The sequence below is a fragment of the Hyperolius riggenbachi genome, chromosome 1 (assembly GCF_040937935.1).
Source record: "Hyperolius riggenbachi isolate aHypRig1 chromosome 1, aHypRig1.pri, whole genome shotgun sequence".
Classification (NCBI taxonomy): domain Eukaryota; kingdom Metazoa; phylum Chordata; class Amphibia; order Anura; family Hyperoliidae; genus Hyperolius; species Hyperolius riggenbachi.
In genome coordinates, this window is record NC_090646.1 from 586400906 (window position 1) to 586409278 (window position 8373).

Sequence of the window (8373 nt, forward strand, 5' to 3'; positions counted from 1 at the left end):
CACAGGCACCTTCTCCTCAGACTTAAAACAGGCCACTGTACTACCCCTGCTCAAGAAAACCTCCCTCGACCCCTCACTACCCTCCAACTATCGCCCTATCTCCCTCCTCCCCTTTACCTCAAAACTCCTTGAGCGGTTGTTCACAAACACCTGACCCAGTACCTCAATGCCAACTCACTGCTAGACCCACTGCAATCTGGATTTCGGCCTGCTCACTCAACTGAAACAGCTCTCACCAATGTGGTCAATGACCTCGCCTTAGCTAAAGCAGGGATATGTGAGGGAGCAGGCTGGTACTTTGTTCTCTGGTTGAACTCGATGGACGTATGTCTTTTTTTAACCCAAATAACTATGAATGCAAATACTCCATTCTCCTCCACCTTCACCTTTCAGCAGCTTTTGACACAGTGGACCATCCCCTACTTCTCCAGTCCCTCCAGTCCATGGGCATTCATGACCTCGCCCTGGCATGGCCTGGCTTGGCTCTTATCCTACCTCTGGCCTGGCTCTTATCCTACCTCTCCAACCTCACCTCCACAACCTCCTTCAAAGCTGAAGCTGTGCCAGGGCTGGATCTTTCAACAAGACAACAACCCTAAACACTGCTCAAAATCCACTAAAACACTCATGCAGAGGAACAAGTACAATTGTAACATCTGCAACTATGGCGGCTGCGGACATGCAGGGGATACCCGCAGCCTCCTTTTTTTCCCTGTTCACAGGCCTCATCCGTTCCGTCGACGTCTAGCATACCGGGAACTGTACTGTCTCATAGGGTCGCTGTATCGCGTGGGCGCGCGCGGAGACAGGACCTTTATGCTGGAAGAAGGCGCGTCAGCTGACCTGCCGGTCGGCTGACGTCAGAGGTGACTCATGCAGCTCGGATTGGTCGATTGGTAAGGGGCGCGGCTGTGAGCTCTCTTCAGCTTCTTAAGCCTTCACTAGTCATTGGCAACTTGTCTGCTGTTGCGAATACACTCGTGTTAGCGCTTAGACCTTAGACTAGTATCCGGTGTGCTTTGATCTGGGAGGAAACCAGGGATTTCACACAAGACTAGGACTATTGTTATATTGTATTACTGATTACCTGTGTATGATTCTGGCTATACTCTGACCTTGCTATTGCTTATCGATTCTGTACTTCTGCCTATCTGACCTTAGTTGCTGAACCTCTGCCTGATAACTCACTATTCTCTGCTTCACGTTTCTGTACTGTAATTGCCTCTCAGTTGCCAAACCTTGCCTGTCTGACCTCTCTACTCACCAGTGGGCCCTTGCCAATGGTGAGGTGCTCTTTTGACTAAATACCCACCAGCTCCTCTGGTGAAGTTAGTTTAAGTTATACAGCTCCTGTGACTGATAGTACCTTACCAGCTCCTCTGGTAAGGTCTAGTTAAACTATTCAATCGATTGTGCTGTTAGTACCTTACCAGCTCCTCTGGTAAGGTTTAGCCAAACTTTGTTGTTACTCTTGCTGTTAGTACTTTACCAGCTCCTCTGGTAAAGACCTATTATTTATACTACTGTTGTTGCAGCTAGTACCCACCAGCTCCCCTGGTGAGGGCTAGCACTATTGTTGCAGCTAGTACCCACCAGCTCGGCTGGTGAGGGCTAGCACTGTTGTTTCAGATAGTACTCACCAGCTTCTCTGGTGAGATATATCCATTTATCTACTGTTGCACCAAACACTTTACACCTATGTTTCTCTGCCTTCTATACTTGCATTATTGGTGATACTGCAGATCACCACATAATCAGGTATAGAGTCTGTATTATTGGTGATTCTGCAGATCACCCAATAATCAGACGTCTGTGTGCCACACCAATCGTTACAACAATGTTCTGGAATGGCCATCTCTGTCCCCAGACCTAAATATAATTGAAAATCTGTGGTGTCAGTTAAAGAGAGCTACCCATGCTCGGAAGCCATCAAACCTGAATAAACTAGAGATGTTTTAAGAGGAATAGTCCAAAATACCTTTAACCAGAATCCAGACTCTCATTAGAACCTACAGGAAGCATTTAGAGTCTGTAATTTCTGCAAAAGGAGGATCAACTAAATATTGATTTCATTTCTTTTTTGTGGTGCCCAAATTTATGAACCTGTCTAATTTTGTTTAAACAATTATGGCGCACTTTCTATAAATCCAATAAACTTCATTTCACTTCTCAAATATCACTGTGTGTGTCTCCTATATGATATATTTAACCGACATTTTTTATCGTAACAATTAACAAGGTTGCCCAAACTTTTGCATCCCACTGTATCTGTAGGTATTGTTGCCTGCAAAACGTGGGCAATAGTATTTCATGGCAAATAATACAATACATATTTATTTTTCTTCTGTGTCACAGAAAGACTAAAACTTGAATTGTTTGAATACATTTTTTTTTCTCTGTTTTGAGAGAAAATGGCTTTTTTTGGCAGCTACGTTTCCAGTCTTTGGAAACGTCCCCAGCCCTGGTTGTAGGCGGCCGCCATGCTGGAGTGGGTAGCAGGAAGGAAGGGGGTAGAGGCGGGGAGGGGGGTCGCCTCCCCTCCCTCACCTGGGTTCCCCACTCCCCCTCCAGCTAGTTTCATTGGATGGGAAACTTACTTCCTTTCGTTCCACCGCTCGCCGTCACTTCCTGCATTGCCGCCCTTTGTTCTTCATTGGGCGGCATTGCAGGAAGTGACGGCGAGCGGTGGAACACAAGGAAGTAAATTCCCCACTCGCCGCTTGGCTTACATTTTAATACGCTAATGATTTTATCAATGAAACTAGCTGGAGGGGAGCGGGGAAGAGGGGACCCAGGTGAGGGAGGGGGCCGCTGCCCCCCTTCCTGCTTGCTACTTCCTCGGGCATGGTGGCTCCCCTCTCCCGGGACACAGAAAACTGATCCGTTTCTGTGTTTAAAGATGCCTGTGTAGAGTGGGATCCGTTTTGCCATTGATTTTCACTACCCTTCTGTGTATCCGGGGTCCGTGAAAATGTTGCAAACCCAGACCTTCCGTTCAGATTTTCCAAACAGATCCCCTTGAACGCAGACGAATGAGATTATTTTTTGTTTTTAAGTGAAGGCGGCTGCTATTTTTAACATTGGTATCTGTGGTTCCGGTTGTGATCTGGTCTAAAAACCGGAGCCACGGATACTTTTTTAAAACAAGTGTGAACCTACTCTTAGTCAGAAAATATAGTACTTCTGCATTTGTTTGAAAATTGTCCTGGTTGCACCAGTCTTTTTGTAGTTTAATGTAAGTAAAACATACCTTGCTATGTCAGTTTCAGCAGGGTAAATATCTCCAAAACTGAATGTAAATTAATTTGCAGTTTCTCACAACCTTGGCAGCAGTACTGTGAAATACAGATTGCCATGAGACAATCCAGACGCTCACACCTTGCTGCCTATCCCTTTCCAGAATGCAATTTCCCTTTATATGCAGATGGGTTTGTTTGCTATGGCACAGAGCTTTGCAGTTGCTGGCAATTAACAATGATCTTTTATTGTTGTGGCGTGTAAGCTAGGGAAGTATGAATGATTACTGCACTTTGTACATTAGACATTATATTGAAAACTGGCATCCAGTTATCCATTTTACCCTATTGTGTTTGGGTGATGGGTTTTGAGATGGGTGATAAAAAATTTGTTATGACGTTCTACATTCAAATGGCAGCTTTATTGATAAGAGTGGTGATGGAGAAGAGGAGGAGAACTGAATCAACAAGAGGGAGAAAAGATCTCACAATGCACCAACTGTATGTAGTAAAAATATAGCTTTATTATGGTTCTCAACAAGTAATAACATAAACAACAATCACACGGGGAAAAGATAGGAAAAAGACAATTAAAAATGACCCTTAAAATAAGGGGTGGGGTGGCTGATTGGGTAATCAAAAAAATAGCGTAATTAATTACTAATTAATTACCAATAATTATATCTCAACCACTAAAGTGCAAAAAAATGCCAATGTAGTTCACTAAAAAAGCAATATAATAAACAATTACAATATAAGGATTGTTACAGTCATTGCTAAACAATACTAAAAGATGAGCTGCAATTGGCCCCAAAAAAGTATTCTCAACATATTAAAGTGCCAAATATCACAAACATTACATCAAGGTGCTGGTGCAAATAAATGGAAACTATAAGGAAGGACGCGCAGCATCTGCAATGACAGAAAAGCAACCTCTGTATATAGTCAGTCAAAAGTACCAAGAGAACGTGAGATGAATATAGGTAGGATAAAACCGCCTATTACCTGTCCTTGTAATAAGAAACCACGACCCGCAGCCACCCCGCAGGGCCTAACACGTGTGTCGCCGGTAAACGCCGCCTTCTTCAGAGACCACCTCTGACTGTAACAATCCTTTTATTGTAATTGTTATATTGCTTTTTTAGTGAACTACATCGGCATTTATTTGCACAACTGTATAGTTTATTGTATACTTGGATATTGAGGTGCTCTCTGGGCCTCTCTGGGAGAAGAGAGAGAGCATTTTCTCTCACATAATCTCTAGAAGAACAGTTTGTTGGGTCACTTTAAAAACATATAAAAAATCATTTTTTCCTTATGAAAATAATAATGTGTGAAAAAAACGGAAATGGCGTCATCTACATTAATCTTCGCTAATAAAAACAAATTTTTACAAAAATTATTTTGTTTGATTATTTTATTTATTTTTAGCCTATTACAGGGAATGCTGGTTTACAGAGAGTGGCGTAGTAAAGGAGTTATGGACCCCAGTGCAAGTTTAACATTGCCAAGAATAAAGAGTGTACCCTTACAGATCTGAAAAAAGAACAAATGTCTCAGGAGTGATGTCATCCAGATAAGCCCTGCTGTAAATTCTGTAAAAAAAACATTCACACCATCAGGGCCGTTTCTAGAGTTTTTGCTGCCTGCGGCAAACTTGTGAGGATGCACCTCCTCCCCCCAATTAGGAATGATCGCACAACACCCGAAAATGTTCACCCTCAGTATAGGTAGGTAGCCAGGTATAGGTGTTCCCTGTATAGGGTAGCTAGTATAGTTGACCCAATGTAGGTAGCTGGTCTAGTTGCCCTAGTATATGTAGTATAGTTGCCTCAATATAGGTAGCTAGTATATTTGTGCGAGTATAGGTAGTATAGTTGCCCCAGTATAGGTAGCTAGAATAGTTGACTGAGTATAGGTAGTATAGTTGCCCCAGTATAGGTAGCTAGAATAGTTGACTGAGTATATGTAGTATAATTGCCCCAGTATAGGTAGCTAGCATAGTTGTCCGAGTATATGTAGTACTAGTGGACCTGAGCCCGTTTAAAAACGGGCTCTAGGTCTGTTTTTCTGCCGCCACCACCGCCAGTCAGTGCACACGCCCGCACCCGCACGCACACAACCGCCCGCTCACCCACCTCGCTCTCTGGTCCCGTCCAGCTGTCCGTGTCCGTTACTGCGCACATGCGCAGTAGCAAATAACAGGGATGCAGGGACAAACACTGGACGCAGTGACACAGGGGTTTTATAGTATAGGATAATTGCCCCCAGTACTGGTAGCCTGGAGGGGGTAGCAGCCAGAAAGGGGGAGCAGCGGACACATCCCCTCCAACTATTAGCGCAGCTTAAAAGTTAATGTGGTGGCCGCAGCAGGCCAGAGTGCAGAGTGCGTCGCGTCCTACAAGTCTCGTCTCTCTTCAATGCCCCCCAGTGGGCGACATTGAAGAGAGAGGAGACGCGTGGGACGTGATGCACGCTGTGCTCCAACACCATGGAACGCAAGGAAAAGGTGAGTTGGTTACTCCCCTTCTCTGTCGCCACATTAACATTTAAGCTGCGCTAATAGCTGGAGTGGGAGCATGGATAGGGGGGATTCCACCGCTGTGCAGGCTGCCCCAACTTCCTGGCTGCTTCTCCCCCCGGCGGCCCTCCCATGGCCAGGCAGGCAGCTGTAAGCTGGGATACAGCAGGCCAGGCACACTTCCTGGCCCTGCCTGGCGCCACCCCCAGACTTCTGCCTGAGAAAGACGCCTCACTTGGCGTCATTAGTGGGCAGGGCCTGCACACCATTGGGAAAACCGGGCTGCTGTAGATGCAGTAACTGCAGCATTTTTAACTGTCTTCTAATTGGCAAGAAACAAGATTAAAACTTGTAAAAGGTACTTAGGAAAAATCCTGGAGGAAGATTTAAGCAATCACCGACACCAGAACTATGAATTGAAAGGGATGGGTATTATTTAACACATACAGAGGCTCAGCATGGGAAGAAATAAGGACAATATACTCCTGACAAGGGAAGAATGTTGGGTTTATACCAGGGGTGTAGCAATAGGGGTTGCAGAGGTTGTGACCGCATAGAGGCCTTTTGGCCAGAGGGGCCCCGAAGGGCCCTCCCTCAACTACAGTTTTAGCTGTCTATCAGTGTTGCCAACCTTTCACGTCATTTTTTACTGACAAATACCTAAAAATGTACTGACAAAAGATTGTTTTTTACTGACAAAAGCCCCTGCGGCGTGACGAAAAATGGGCGTGGTCACACAACAGAATGTGGGCATGGTCACGCAACAGACTGTGGGCGTGGTCATGGGTGGGGCCAAATATACATGATTTTAGTAGTGCTGTAAAAGGTCTGCCGGGGAAGTTTGAGCTCTGCAATAGTGTTTCTCCCCCTTCCCCCAAAATACATGTAATCTTACAGCATTTCACCAAAAATCCACGTAAAAATACAGATAATATGGCAGTGGTTCCCTAAAAATAGATGTAATCTGGCAGAAGCGATTCCCCCAACATACACATAATCTGGCAGTAGTTCCCCAAAATACACTTAATCTGACAGCAGTGGTTCCCCAGAAATAGGTAGCCCCAGGTCTATAGGTGTCCCCAGAATAGGTGGCCAGCGGTATAGATGTCCCCAGAACAAGTAGCCAGGGGTAGAGATGTCCCCAGGTATATGTGCCCAGTATATGTAGTCAGGGGTATATGTGCCCAATATATGTAGCCACTATATGTCCCCAGTATATGTAGGCAGGGGTATATGTCCCCAGAATAGGTAGCCAGGTGTGCCCCCAGCAGGAGGGGAGCAGCGCAGAGAAGAGGGAGAGCTGTGGGGACAGCGGGGAAGGGGGGCCATCTCCCCCATCCTTCCCTCACTTTGGGGCTCTCCCTCCCTCGCTCTCCCCTCCAGAACTAAGTCTTGTGCGGGTGGCTGGCAGCGGGCGGAACTTACCTCCGTCTCATTGCAGGCGCGGGATGGATTTGCCATTAGTCTAGTCTAGTCTGGTCTGGTCCAGACCAGAGCAGCGACACCAAAACTGCCGGCGCTTGGAGCGAGACGGAGGTAAGTTCCGCCCGCTGCCAGCCGTTGCACAAGATTTAGTTCTGGAGGGGAGAGCAAGAGAGGGAGAGCCCCAAGGTGAGGGAAGGGGGGGGGGAATGGCCCCCCTTCCCCGCTGTCCCCACAGCTCTCCTTCTTCTCTGCGCTACTCCCCTCCTGCTCACAGGGCGGCCAAATGGCCGCCCTTACGGACGCTGCTAAATTCCTTACGGAATTCACGGGCAGCTAAATTTGTATCAAAATTTACGGAATGCCTGTACATTTACGGGCGGTTGGCAACACTGCTCTCTATTGGTCCTGTGCTCATAATAATCACTTCTTTAGATACTTTGAATAGTGGTAATCTTTAACAAACTGCTCCCCATCCCCTTCTTGCACCTCTGACACTGTAGTTGCCATTGGCAGATTTTGGTGTGCTGTATCAATTGTTATGTATAGAGTGCTTAGGGGGCCCCATTGTAAAACTTGCATCGGGCCCACAGCTCCTTAGCTTCGCCATTGGTTTATACATACAATTCTTTGCATTTCCAAAGTTTGTATTCCACGTTATCATTAACATATTGTATTGATGAGAGATATATTGTCATTTGTGCCTGTATCCAGTTAAGGTGCTACAATAGCCGATGTATGGGCTGATCGACCAAGAGACAGATTTCTCTCTGATCGAATCTGATCAGAGAGAGATCTGTCGGCTGCCCATACACCACAGCGCGCCGCAGCAAAAATAAATGGGTGTCACCACGCAGTGGAACATGGGCGTAGTCATGATCAGACTTAAAATAAAAAAAATAAGTAGCGGTGTTATTCACAGAGATTAGGTCCGACCAGATACATTTTAGATAAAATAATCAAGTAGTTACATGCGTCATGATAATTCATCAAGTAGTCAAATGGCAGCAGATTTTCCGACAAAATGCAGTCAGATTGGCAGCAGATATCCCCACAGAATGCAATCAGATTGGCAGCAGATACCCCGCAAAATGCAATCAGATTGGCAGCAGATACCCCCGCAAAATGCAATCAGATTGGCAGCAGATATCCTCACAAAATGCAATCAGATTGGCAGCAGATATCCCCACAAAA